Raw genomic sequence first — 15,365 nt, 5'->3', positions numbered from 1 at the left:
TACCTACAGTTGATTTGGGCTAAAGACGAAGCTACACCAGAAGATTCAGATAAAAAAAAAATTGTGTTTATCGTTTTGTGTCGGTAACATTGTCTATTATATTTCACATAATAAGTTAATATACGAACAGATCTTAAAATTTGATTTGTTTCAAAAATACAATCACAAAACTACATCCAATGGGAGGAGCATAAACTGTGTTGGGAACTCACAAAGAAAAAAAACAGATGAAGAGTAACCAATATACACATTTGGTATGTGAGCAATTTTTGCCAGTCCTCTCCAATCTCCCTCTCACTCCGCTTTGCCATTTCTGGACAGCCAGTTACTCTTAAACTTGTGAGGTCTGTTAACATTTTAGCATGTTACAGTGTTCAACAAATAACTCTGTGAGTGAAGTTAATCCTTCCAGCCCTTCCTCAGTGAGACTCTCTAGTGAGTAGCAATAACAAATATCCAGACACTTCAAATTATTGAGACTAGAAAGGCTGATAAGCAGCTCTTTGAGATTCTCCAAGTAATAGACACTCTAGTGTTTGAGATTTTCAAGGCTTTTGAACATCTCTTGTAGGAGTGAAGTCACTGTGTGGTTACTGAAAATCTTGAGGGATGTAAGATTTCTGAGTTTAGATATGGAGTTCAAACCTTCTGCATCTACCTCTCCCCAAATTTCTAATTTCTTGACCGAAGAAAGGGTCGGAAAACAAAGCATAGGGCAACCCAAAATCTTCATCTCTTCAAGCACGGGGAATTGCTCTTCTCCTTCCATTCTCTGCAATCCTTTCAGATTACAAAAGCCACCTATATGAAGTTTTCAGGGATGGAAACCATCTTCTTTTAGAGAATCCAGAATCTTCAACATACTCCACTTCCACAAACCCGTCTTGTAAGTCTAAACTTTCAAGACAAGGCAGCTCACCATGTAGGAAATATGAAAGGAAAAATAATATCTTTAGAAAATGCTCAAGTTTATTATAGGCTACTTAAGGCCAGTTGAGATGATTACAATCATCAATTACATCACTATTTATACTACTCAAAACAGAAAACAAAAAGTCTTGCACAAATAACTAAATACATGAATCACAATTTACTAGATACATGTACTACGAAATTCTAAAAAGACTTCTTGAAAAACTAAGAGACAATTTTGGAAGACTAAACACTGATGCATTAATTCCAACACTCCCCCTTAATGCATTTGCTTGATAACTCCAATGTGTTCTCGGAGATAGCAAAATTTTTCTCTAGGAAGTGCTTTGGTGAAGATGTCAGCAAGTTGTTCTCCTGTCTGACAATAATGCAACTGAATTTCGCCTTTCTCTTGTGCTTCTCGGATAAAATGATACTTGATGGAAATATGCTTTGATCTTTCATGGCTGACTGGATTCTTGGCAATTGCAATTGCTGATTTGTTATCACAATACAGAACAGTCCCTTTTTTTTGTTTTTCACCAATGTCTTCAAATATTCTCCTAAGCCAAATAGCTTGAGAAGTAGCCTTGGATGCTGAAACATATTCTGCTTCGGCAGTGGATTGAGCAACAACACTTTGCTTTTTTGATAACCAAGAACAAATGCTTGATCCAAATAAGAAAGCATAACCAGAAGTACTCTTCATGTCATCTATACTTCCAGCCCAATCACTATCAGAATAACCAATTAAGTTCAAATTTCCACCAAATTTGTACATTATCCCATAATCCATTGTTCCTTGCAAGTAGCGTAGAACACGCTTTGCAGCTCCAAAATGCACTTTGCTTGGTTCTTGCATGAATCTGGATAACAAACTAGCAGCAAACATAATATATGGCCTTGTTGAAGTAAGATATACCAAACTTCCAATCAAACTCCTAAAAAGTAAGCTATTAACTTTCTTTTCACCATCATCTTTTCTAAACTTCTCATTTGCTGCATCATTTTGAATTTTTGAAGAATACTTTTAATATACTTTTTTTGAGAAATGAAAATTCTTTCTTTCACTTGAGAAACTTCGATGCCCATGAAATTATTTAGCAATCCAAGATCACTCATTTCATAAGCTTGCATCATATGTTGTTTGAAATTTTGCATCATCTTTACATCATTTCCTGTAAAGAGTAAATCATCCACATAGAGACAAACAATGATAATGCTGCCATGTTCTTTCTTCACATAAAAAGTGACTTCACTTTTACTTCTCTGAAAATTAGTATTCAGAAAGTATGTATCAATTTCGTTGTACCTGACTCTTGGATCTTTCTTCAGCCCGTAAAGAGCTTTTTTTAGTCTATACACCTTTTCTTCTCCCCCTTGAACAAAAATTCCTTGAGGTTGCTCAACATAAATCTCTTCATCAAGTTTTCCATTCAAAAATGCTGATTTAACATCAAGTTGAAATATCTTTCATTTCTTTTGTGCAGCAACAACAATTACAGTTCTAGTTGTCTCAAGACGAGTAACTGGAGAGAAAGTTTCATAAAAATCAATACCTGGTTTTTGCGTGAAGCCTCTAGCAACCAACCTTGCTTTGTGCTTTTGAATATCTCCTTTCTAATTGAGTTTGATTTTGTAAATCCATTTTAGACTTACAACTTATCTTTCTCTAGGAATAGCCACAAGCTCCCAAGTATTATTTTTTTCGATCATTCAAATTTCTTCTTCCAAACATCATGCTTTATTGCTTCTTCATAATTTTCTGGCTCAACACCGGCAAAATTACATCTTTGATAAATGTCACTCAACATTTTTGTACCTCTTGGAGGCGGTTCTTCATTATCTGAATCTAGGATTTCTCCCCCTTGAGAGACATCTTCATCTTTCTCATCCTCTTCTTGATTTGAAGATATGATAGCAGTATTCTTTATCTTTTTATCCTCCCAATTCCATGTTGTTTTTTCATCAAAAATGACATCTCTACTAACAACAAGTTTGTTAGTTTTGACATCGAGAAGCCTATATCCTTTTGTAACATCACTATAACCAAGAAAGACACATTTTTGACTTTTTTCATCCAATTTTGTTCTTTTCTCAGTAGGTACATGAGCATAACAAATACACCCAAAAATTTTAAAATGACTTACAGAAGGTTTAATTCCACTCCAAGCTTCAACTGGTGTTTTTTCCTTTACTGCCTTTGTTGGACACCTGTTAAGGATGTGAACTGTTGTATGCACTGCTTCTGCCCAAAAATATTTTGGCAGCCCTTTCTCATTCATCATAGTTCTGGCCATTTCAAACAATTGTTCTATTTCTTCTTTCAGATACACCATTTTGTTGAGGAGTATACCCTGCTCTAAGTTGCTTCTGAATGCCTTCATTTTTACAATATTCTTCAAATTCTCGACTTGTGTACTCACCTCCTCGATCACTGCGAATGGTTTTGATGCTGCAACCTTTTTGCTTCTCAACAAGGGCTTTAAATTTCTTGAATGTAGCAAATGCTTCTGACTTTTCTTTCAAGAAATAAACCCAAGTCATTCTTGAGAAATCATCCATAAAGATTATAAAATACCTTTGATTTCCAATAGATGGAGTCTTCATTGGTCCACAAATGTCAGTATGAATTAGTTCCAAAAATACACTTGCTCTCCAAGACACCCCTTTTGGAAAAGACTTACTGTGTTGCTTTCCCATTATACAACTTTCACATGTATCCACCTCATTATGTATCTCAGGAAGGCCTTGCACCATGTCCTTTTGCTTGAGAAGCTTTAAACCATGAAAATTCAAGTAACAAAATCTATTGTGCCAAAGTCATGAATTATCTACAATTTTATTTTTTAATGCATTGTAATGAAATTGCAAAGGGAAGTTTCTTTTTATCATCTTTACTTCAACAATGACTTGATTTGGCTCAATTTTATCATAAATCTTGCAATAATTATCTCTAAACACAAGAGAACAACCATTTTCCATGAGTTGACCAACACTAAGTAAATTTTCTTCGATGTCAGGAAAATAAAGAACATCATGAATTTACTTACCGCATCCTTTCATGTTGATCAAAATAGTACCTTTACCTTTCGCATCAACTAAGGCTCCATTCCCCATCTTCACTTTAGTAGTGATGCTATTACTAATTGAGAGGAAAGCCTTTTCATCTCCAGTCATATGATTACTACAACCACTATCAACATACCATTCATTGCTTTTTGTTGAAGCATCAGATTTAGAAGCAAAGAAAAGATTTTCTTCCCTTTCTTCCTCATGTTTTTCACAAAAAATTGCTTGCTCCTGTTTCTTGTGCCAACAATCCTTTTCAACGTGGCCAAACTTTTTACAAAAGTTACATTGGGGCATGCCTTTGTGTCAACATTTTTCTGCATTGTGATTAGTCTTTTTGCAAACTTTACAAAAAAGACTAGAGTTTTTCTCACCTTTTTCTTCAACATTCTTGGAAGAACCATCATGATCCTGCTTCTTTTTTGGCTTTTGATTTTTCTTCTGATGATTTTTTGAGAAATTTTGAGAATTCTCATTTATTTTAGGCTGGAAAGCCGTCTCTTTGGGTTGATCTTCACGAAAAAATCTTCGCTTCTCGTGTGCACGAAATGATCCAACTAGCTCTTTGATGGAATGCTTAGAAAGATCTTCCGTCTCCTCATTGATAGCAACGATGTACTCATACTTTTCTTTGACACTAATTAGAATCTTTTCCACAACTTGTTGGTCAGAAATTATATCACTATGATTTCTCATTTCATTAACAATATTCATGACTCTTGTGCAATATTCATCAATTTTTTCAGATTCTATCATCTTTAAATTTTGAAATTCTCTTCTAAGAGTTTGAAGATTTATAGTGCGTACCTTTTCGTCACCATACACCTCAGTTTCCTGAAAATCCAAAGCTTCGTTTGCAGTCTCACAAGTAGCAATTTTTGCAAAATATGTTCTTGAGACTCCCATTTGGATTTTACTCAAGACTTTTGCATCTTAACGATACTTAGCCTCAAGATTTTTCATCTCTGCTGCTGTAAGATCACCATCGTTTTCTGGCTCTTCAAAGTCATTTGCAACAGTAGTCCACAAACCTTCACCTTTCAAATGTGTTCTCATTCTTATCTTCCAGTATTCAAAATCAGTTTCATCAAAAAATGGAGTAAGAACAACTGAAGAATCAGCACCTTCATTTGTTTTGGATGCCATATTTTTTTCTTCACCTAACCCCAGATTAAGAACGAAAACCTGCTCTTGATACCAATTTGTAGGAAATATGAAAGGAAAAATAATATCTTTAGAAAATGCTCAATTTTATTATAGGCTACTTAAGGCCACTTGAGATGATTACAATCATCAACTACATCACTGTTTATACTACTCAAAATAGAAAACAAAAACTCTTGCACAAATAACTAAATACATGAAACACAATTTACTAGATGCATGTACTACGAAATTCTAAAAAGACTTCTTGAAAAACTAAGAGACAATTTTGGAAGACTAAACATTGATACATTAATTACAACACACCAAAGGGTGGTAAGCACGATCAATTTTCACAACCGTTAATTAGAATAGAGACAACATCATTCAAAACAGAGTGATTCATCTATTAAGGGAGACAGAATCCATATAAGTCAATGATTTCTAAATATTTCAGATTGGGATGTGGTTTGAGGGCTTCAAGCACATTAACTTCTTCGGATTCATATCTGTGTGGTCCATCCCAACTCATACTTAAAGAGTGCAGATTTGCTTTTGCAGATAAATTGGCTTCTTTTGCCTCTGTATCATCTTTCACTATATCAAGATGTGTGACTAAAATTGCACCACAAAGGTTTAAATTTCATAGTCCACCAAGTTGATAACCTTTCCTCTCTCCTATAAGAAAGTAACTTAGTGTCTAAAGGGATGTCAATAATCCTATTCTTTGTGGCATAGAAGTCAATGGACAGTGATCAAGTACAAGATTCTGGAGACTACCAAGCTTGCTTATTTGTTTCGGCAAACAAGAAAGTGACAGGCAATTATATAGATAAGGAGTCTGTAGATTTTGAAGCTTGCACAGCCTCTTTGGAAGACTATAAATTTTATTACCAGACAGGTCAAGGTATCTTAAATGTACTAGATCGCCAACAGAAGACGATAATTGTTTGAATTCTGAGTTACTTAGATTAAGCACCCTTAACGAGACAAACCTTTTAAAGAGTGATGGAGTGTAAGAAGACACCACTTTGGGAAGACAACGCAATATGCAAAACATTCTCTCAAATCAAGTGGAAGATTATGATAACTCAGCCTCAGGGCAGGCAAAACAGAATTTTCATCTTGAGGTAAATTCCAAATCTCACTATCTCTCACATGTTCCCATTCACTTTCTTCCCTCTTGAAACATAAAAGACCTCCAAGAGTCTTGGCTGCTAGAGGCACACCCCCACATTTCTTCAAAATCTCCTTTCCGATTTCAATAAGTTTAGGACTTGTTTCATTTTTGTGGCCAAATGCACGTTGCTTGAACTAAAACAAACAATCTTCCTGAGACAAATTTGATAACTGATATAGTTGCAAAGTTCCTATAATTGATCCAATCTTTTCAAGACGAGTAGTAACTAGAATTGAAGCACCACTTGCTCTAATCTTCAATACGGCTCTAAGATTAGCCCACTTGTCTTCATCTTCATTCCAAACATCATCCAAAACAAGAAAGTATCTTTTTCCGTTCAACAACTCCTGAAGCTTTTTCTGGGGGGGAACCCAGTCCATGTCACCCTGTGACTTTCCTTCAATAGATTCTATAACTGCCTCAATCAACCTCTTCTCATCAAAATCTTCTGAGACACAAACCCATATCTTTAGATTGAAATGCTCAGTAACTCTCTGATCATTAAAGACCATTTAGGTTTGATTCTTCTTTCCTAGTCCCCCCATATCAACTATTAGGAATACTAGAACTTCTTCGGAATGACTAACATTGTTTATCACGATTTTCAGTATCTCATCCTCCTCTTTGTCCCTTCCATAACTTTTGGCTCAGTTAAAACAAAACCTGCTCCAAACAAGAATGTTGTTACATTCAAGATCATTAGGAGTCAACAGAAAATAGAGAACATATTTGCACAATAAGGGTTGTTGGAATTAATGCATCCATGTTTAGTCTTCCAAAATTGTCTCTTAGTTTTTCAAGAGGTCTCTTTAAAATTTCGTAGTACATGTATCTAGTAAATTTTGGTACATGTATTTAGTTAGTTGTGCAAGACTTTTTGTTTTCTATTTTTAGTAGTATAAATAGTGATGTAATTGATGATTTTAATCATCACAAGTAGCCTTAAGTAGCCTATAATAAACTTGAGCATTCTCTAAAGATATTATTTTCCTTTCATATTTCCTACAAATTGGTATCAAGAGCAGGTTTTCGTTCTTAATCTGGGGTTAGGTGAAGAAAAAATTTTTGCATCCAAAACAAATGAAGGTGTTGATTCTTCAGTTGTTCCTACTCCATTTTTTTATGGAGCTGATTTTGAATACTAGAAGAGGAATGAGAACACATTTGAAATCTGAAGGTTTGTGGACTACTGTTGCAAATGGCTTTGAAGAGCCAGACAATGATGGTGATCTTACTGCAACAGAGATGAAAAATGTTGAGGCTAAGTATCGTCAAGATGCAAAAGACTTGAGCAAAATCCAAATGGGAGTCTCAAGAGCATATTTTGTAAAAATTGCTACTTGTGAGACTGCAAAAGAAGCTTGGGATTTTCTGGAGACTGAGGTGTATGGTGACGAAAAGCTAAGCACTATAAATCTTCAAACTCTTAGAGGAGAGTTTCAAAATTTAATGATGATGGAATCTGAAAAAATTGACGAATATTGCACAAAAGTCATGAATATTGTTAACGAAATGAGAAATCATAGTGATACAATTTCTGACCAACAAGTTGTGGAAAAGATTCTAATTAGTGTCAAAGAAAAGTATGAGTACATCGTTGCTATCATCGAGAAGACAAAATATCTTTCTAAGCTTTCCATCAAAGAGCTAGTTGGATCATTTCGTGTACACGAAAAGCGATGATTTTTTTGTGAAGATCAACACGAAGAGACGAATTTCCAGTCTAAAATGAAGGAGAATTCTCAAAATTTCTCAAAAAATCATCAAAAGAAGAATCACAAGCCAAAAAAGAAGCAGGATCATGATGGTTCTTCCAAGAAGGTTGAAGAAAAATGTGAGAAAAACTCTAGTCTTTTTTGTATATAAAGATTAATCACAATGCAGAAAAATGTTGGCACAAACGCAAGCCCCAATGTAACTTTTGTAAAGAATTTGGCCACGTTGAAAAGGATTGTTGGCACAAGAAACAGGAGCAGGCAAACTTTTGTGAAAAACAAGAGGAAGAAAGGGAAGAAAACATTTTCTTTGCTTCTAAATCTTATGCTTCAACAAAAAGTAATGAATGGTATGTTGATAGTTGTTGTAGTAATCACATGACAGGAGATGAAAAGGCTTTCCTCTCAATTAATAATAGCATCACTACTAACGTGACGATGGGGAATGAATCCTTAGTTGATGCGAAAGGTAAAGGTACTATTTTAATCAACATGAAAGGAAGTTGTAAGCAAATTTATGCTGTTCTTTATGTTCCTAACTTGGAAGAAAATTTACTTAGAGTTGGTCAACTCATGGAAAATGGTTATTTTCTTGTGTATTGAGATAATTATTACATGATTTATGATAAAATTGAGTTAAATCAAGTCATTGTTTAAGTAAAGATGACAAAAAGAAATTTGCCTTTGCAATTCCATTACAATGCATTAAAAATGAAATTGTAGATGATTCATGGCTTTGGCACAAAAGATTTTGTAACTTGAATTTTCATTGTTTAAAACTTCTCAAGCAAAAGGACATGGTGCAAGGCCTTCCTGTAATACATACTGAGGTGGATACATGTGAAAGTTTTATAATGGGAAAGCAACACAGGAAGTATTTTCCAAAAGGGCTGTCTTGGAGAGCAAGTTTACTTTTGGAACTAATTTCATACCGACATTTGAGGACCAATGAAAACTCAATCTATTGGAAGTCAAAGGTATTTTCTAATCTTTATTGATGATTTTTCAAGAATGACTTGGGTTTATTTTTTGAAAGAAAAGTCAGAAGCATTCGCTACATTCAAGAAATTTAAAGCCATTGTTGAGAAGCAAAAAGGTTGCAGCATCAAAACCATTCGCAGTGATCGAGGAGGTGAGTACACAAGTCGAGAATTCAAATAATATTGCAAAAATGAAGGCATTCAGAAGCAACTTACAGCAGGGTATACTCCTCAACAAAATGGTGTATCTGAAAGAAGAAATAGAACAATTGTTGAAATGACCAGAACTATGATGAATGAGAAAGGCTGGCAAAATATTTTTGGGCAGAAGCAGCACATACAACAATTCACATCCTTAACGGGTGTCCAACGAAAGGCACTAAAGAACAAGACACCCGTTGAAGCTTGGAGTGGAATTAAACTTTTTGTAACTCATTTTAAATTTTTTGGGTGTATTTGTCATGCTCATGTACCTGCTGAGAAAAGAACAAAATTTGATGAAAAAAGTAAAAAATGTATCTTTCATGGTTATAGTGATGTGACAAAAGGATATAGGCTTCTCGATGTCAAAACTAACAAACTTGTTGTTAGTAGCGATCCCATTTTTGATGAAAAGACAACATCGAATTAGGAGGATAAAAAGATAGAAAATACTGCTATCATATCTTCAAATCAAAAAGAGGATGAGAAAGATGAAGATGTCTCACAAGGGTGAGAAATCCCATATTCAGATGATGAAGAACCGCCTCCAAGAGGAACAAAAATGTAGAGTGACATTTACCAAAGATGTAATTTTGCTGGTGTTGAGCCAGAAAATTATGAAGAAGCAATAAAGCATGATGTTTTGAAGAAAACCATGAAAGAAGAAATTCAAATGATTGAAAAAATAATACTTGGGAGCGTGTGGCTATTCCTAGAGAAAGAGAAGTTGTGAGTCTAAAATGGATTTACAAAATCAAACTCAATTAGGAAGGAGATATTAAAAAGCACAAAGCAAGGTTTGTTGCTAGAGGCTTCACGAAAAAACAAGGTATTGATTTTTATGAAACTTTCTGTGCAGCTGCTCGTCTTGAGACAATTAGAACTGTAATTGTTGTTGCTGCACAAAAGAAATGGAAGATATTTCAACTTGAAGTTAAATCAGCATTTCTGAATGGAAAACTTGACGAAGAGATTTATGTTGAGCAACCTCAAGGATTTTTTGTTCAAAGGGGAGAAGAAAAGGTGTACATGCTAAAAAAAAGCTCTTTACGGGCTGAAGCAAGCTCCAAGAGCCTGGTACGATGAAATTGAGACATACTTTCTGAAAAATAATTTTCAGAGAAGTAAAAGTGAAGTCACTTTGTATGTGAAGAAAGAACATTACAACATTATCATTGTTTGTCTCTATGTGGATGATTTGCTCTTTACAGGAAATGATGTAAAGATGATGCAAAATTTCAAACAAGATAGATGCAAAACCTATGAAATGAGTGATCTTGAGTTGCTAAATTATTTCTTGGGCATCGAAGTTTCACAAGTGAAAGAAGAAATTTTCATTTCTCAAAAGAAGTATACTAAAAGTATTCTTCAAAAACATAAAATGATGGATTGCAGGTTTGTGGGCATACCATTAGCCACAAATGAGAAGTTTACAAAAGATGATGGAGAAAAGAAAGTTAATAGCTCACTTTATAGGAGTTTGATTGGAAGTTTGCTATATCTTACTTCAACAAGGCCAGATATTATGTTTGCTCCTAGTTTATTATCCAGATTCATGCAAGAACCAAGCCAAGTGCATTTTCGAGCTGCAAAGCATGTTCTACGGTACTTGCAAGGAACAATGGATTATGGGATAATGTACAAATTTGGTGGAGATTTGAACTTAATTGGTTATTATAATAGTGATTGGGCTGGAAATATAGATGACATGAAGAGTACTTCGGGTTATGCTTTCTTATTTGGATCAAGTATTTGTTCTTGGTTATCCAAAAAAAAAAGTGTTGTTGCTTTATCTACTGCCGAAGCAGAATATGTTTCAGCATCCAAGGCTACTTCTCAAGCTATTTGTCTTAGGAGAATATTTAAAGACATTTGTGAAAAAAAAAAAACGGATTGTCCTGTATTGTGATAACAAATCAGCAATTGCAATTGCCAAGAATCCAATCAGCCATGAAAGATCAAAGCATATTTCCATCAAGTATCACTTTATCCGAGAAGAACAAGAGAAAGGCGAAATTGAGTTGCATTATTGTCAGACAGGAGAACAACTTGCTGACATCTTCACCAAAGCACTTCCTAGAGAAAAATTTTGCTATCTTCGAGAACGCAGTGGAGTTATCAAGCAAATGCTTTTAGGAGGAGTGTTGTTATTAATGCATCAATGTTTAGTCTTCCAAATTTGTCTCTTAGTTTTTCAAGAACTGTTTTTAGAATTTCGTAGTACATGTATCTAGTAAATTGTGATACATGTATTTAGTTATTTGTGCAAGACTTTTTGTTTTCTATTTTGAGTAGTATAAATAGTGATGTAGTTGATGATTGTAATCATGTCAAGTGACCTTAAGTAGCCTAAAATGAACTTGAACATTCTCTAAAACAATATTTTCCTTTCATATTTCCTACGAGAGTTGAAGTAAAGGATTGAGAAAATCACGCTGAGTGAGTGAGACAAACATTAGGATTAGACAAAATCTTTGAAACTTTACCTCAGCTTAAAAACAGACATGACTTTGATAATTGCCAAAAATAAAAATGTATATGAATTCCTTCGTTCCTCTGCAATTAGTAATACTTATTAGTTTTAAAATAAAATTAATATCAGCACCGGTTTGCCGTCTAGCAGCTTGTCTATCTACAGTCCTTTCATCCGAATGAAAATCCCTCTGTTCCTCTGCAATAACATCTAGTTTTTCCATCATTTCTTTCATTCTTTTTACCACCTTGTAACAGAAAGTGATAGTCCGGTACGATAACGCCCCAAAGAAGCCTGCTTGTATCTTGCTGCCTCAGTTTTACAGTTATCCAAGATGTCATGAACTTCATATGCAGCAACGTTGAGTATCTGTAACCAGTTCTTTATTGCCTTGTACTTCAGTTGCTTCTCTTGAGCATCTTCTAACACAGCTTTTATCATAGAAAACATACTTGAAAGTTTCTTAAACTAATTTTCAAAACCAAAAACCAATCCAAATTCCCCTTGGATGAAAAAAGTGATATTAGCTAGCAGAACTTGAAGGAAAGCTTCAGCCATATTATGCGATTACTGGAATTGTAACACAAAATTATGCGATTAAACAATGAATCTATATTCTTGAAACAAAGTAAGATGTTTGAATGAAATATGGACAGTCAAAGTTGATTTGAGTAGGGCATGGACTTAATATATGATCTTTTTCTTGTGGGTTGGTGATCAACTTTAGGTGCATTATCACCAATCTACCAATAACTTAATGACTACAGCTAGTTATTTTGGACCCATTCAAATAGTCATTCATTCAACTACACAAGGACATTAGCTTTCTCTGACTAGCTATTCTCTAGAAGGATCAAGAACCATTTGAACACCATCGGAATTCCTTATATCCGTCAGTTTTCCAACGGAAAGGGACATCAGAAAAATTGTTGGCAAATTTTTGGTTGTTAGGTGTTCAACAACTTTTGACGGTTATTATACATATGTTTTACAAGTGTAACGAAATCAACATATTCACACTGAAAAGGGATTTGTTGGATAATGCATGAATTAAGGATTCTACACTAACATAGGTCAAAATAGAACACAGATATGAAAAGTTCTTCTTCCTTCAGATTACAGGATAAAGAGGGGGAAATGTGCAACATATAAACAAAACAATCAAGCTGATGGGAGATGTCCAAAGCAACTTCTTTCAAGGATGGCATTGATTCCTGTTGATGCAAGCAGATGTAGGAATTCAGTCATTCAAAGCTTTGGTAAAATAGATTACCTAAACAGGACTCCTCCATATCGTCCTTTAAAATTGTGAATATAAAATGCCGTCTCCATGTTAGGAAAAAGAGTCTTGGATAGTGCAGCCAGTTTCGGATAAAAGAATGGCGGACAATGTTATTTTGTCAAAGACAGAATGGAATACAGTAACTTAACATGAAACAATTGTTTAGAAGACATTTTTTCTTCTCTGTAATTCTTAAAAGGCAGCAATATTTATACTACGATGCTCATCCTATTTCCGGTGCAACAAGTTACTCATTGCCACAATATGCAGACAATCATGCAGAGCAATAAGGAACTTTTGTTCTCTGATCGGATTGAAGAAAAAAAAGTTGCTGGTCAAAAAGGACACAACCAGATCTTATTCGATCAAGCACTCCGTTAAATATAATCAGTTGCCTAGATGTGTTCGACACAGCTGCTTTGTATAGCTCTTCCACGACAAGAATCTCTACATTGCAGAAATAAATTATGCCATCATAACATTTCTATGAAAGAGATCATTTGATGTATGCTATATATGGTGCAAGAGCACAATGTTACCATTGACATTAAAGTATGGATAGCCGATGATAAAGAGGTCATCTTCTGGCTTGACACGGTCAGTAATCTTGACCTTTTCGGTGAAACCGAAATCTTGAAAAAAAGAAGGCTTTGTCAAATAGTCCAAATTGAAAGATGCTCCTCGAAAAATTGATTGTCTTGCAAATTTCACTTCATTAGCCTCCGGGAAAAACTGAAAGGTTTAAGGAAACTTTGATAGATCACACCTCCCAGAGTAAAAGTGCTTAATCAGAAACAAGGTGATCACAAACATTAACAGGGAACGCTAATTTTGAAGTACAAGAAAATGAAACTATTACGGAGCAATATGATAAGAGGAAAAATCAACACCACTAGTTTTGTAGCACCGTTCGTTTAACATAAATATAAAACATCTTCAGCTTCTTGTCTTAGCTGTAGTGACGGCTTACATGTTAAATAAGAAATCAAGGTTGATTGATGCTGCGATATAGAGAAATAATTAACAACGGCAAAGCTCATGCAAGGACATAACATAGATGGACTCTGCAAATAGCCAAAATTTGGTTAATTTTGTATAATGTGGCAAATAGAAGAATTAAGCCCACAATCTATGCAGTACAGTACAACAGTAAAGGAATGAGTAACAGCTTTTCCCCGATAATTTTCTAAGTACTTAATTTATGGTTAAAATTTTCCTTATTTATTTTCCGAGCTACCAGATGATTGTTTCCTCCAATAGAATGTATATTTGTCTCTAAGTGGAGTAAACCAAATGAAGAGAGCAACAGCCAGCAAGAGAGCCTTTTCGAGACTGACTGTGTATGCTATAAAATTCATTCGGAACAAGAGACTTAAAATTCTGGTCTTTGTGGCTTTCCCCGATATGACCAAGAGATCACTGAACTCACGTGTTAGTAGTATACTTCCGGTCATTTCTATTTCACCCTCAGCGTCACCTGTTGATAGTTAACACGAGATCAAAATCACCTGACATGAATGGGAAATTAGTGAGCTAGTGTAGATTATACCAATCTTCACATGCACAAATCAGGAAAAAAGCCAAGTAAGGAGGACAATTAGGCATATCCTGGTACAGAACTCAATCCAGCAGTTGGGAATTCAATTTCCTGGTTCAAGAAAGTGTCTGCTCTTTATGTCCACGGAAAGTATGGATACTGTATTATTCTTTTTAAGTGTTGTTTTAACTTGAACACATACAGGTAAATTTGACTGACCATCAGTTATCTGTTGTTCTTCAATGCCAGTTCAGTTGCTTCTTTAGCCTGTAAATCATGAAATTCCGGAATTATGATTGAAGAACTGCAGGACAGACTTGACCAAGTGAAGTGAATAAAATGAGTAACCACAGGCAGTGCAACAAGATAAGCTATATTTTCAGAACAGAAAGTCAATATAGATAAAGTTAAAGGTGGCAGTAAACATAGATTTCAAGAATTTTAAAACCAAAAATATAATGGACATGAACTGTTATGTCTTATACTGAGTTTTTAATCATGCTTTTACTTATCATCTACATTCCGATTTTAAGCCGCAAAAGTGGACATATTTGGCAGTTGATAAGAGCCTCGTAAAAGTTTCAGCTTCACATTTACAAACATAAATCTTGAGAAGTGCAAGAGCTTATGAGAAACACGGTCTGATAGGTGGTAATCGGACATGATGTGCATAAAAAGGTACCAAAGGTAGCTTGACATTTCCAGATGTAATATATAAATTTGCAGTAAGAGGGATAAGAGCCTTCAACAATGAGAAATTTACTGTTAGCAAGAACTAGTTAGGTCAAGATAGATGACTAAGTATATCAGCTTATACTAAGGAATTAAAGCAAGTATTGGTAAGTCAGTCTTGTAGGCGCACAAAGCCTG

General features: G+C 34.8%; 2 pseudogenes; both read right to left on the bottom strand.

Moving 5' to 3' along the window:
- Window positions 1-162: 162 nt before the first annotated feature.
- LOC107030286 lies at window positions 163-12,234 on the bottom strand (annotated as a pseudogene).
- A 506-nt stretch (window positions 12,235-12,740) lies between these two features.
- Window positions 12,741-14,894, bottom strand: LOC107030285 (annotated as a pseudogene).
- Between the last annotated feature and the right edge of the window lie 471 nt (window positions 14,895-15,365).

Source organism: Solanum pennellii, chromosome 9 (genome assembly GCF_001406875.1).
Source record: "Solanum pennellii chromosome 9, SPENNV200".
NCBI lineage: Eukaryota > Viridiplantae > Streptophyta > Magnoliopsida > Solanales > Solanaceae > Solanum > Solanum pennellii.
The sequence above is the reverse complement of the archived record's forward strand: the minus strand, read 5'-3'. Positions and strand labels throughout refer to the sequence as shown.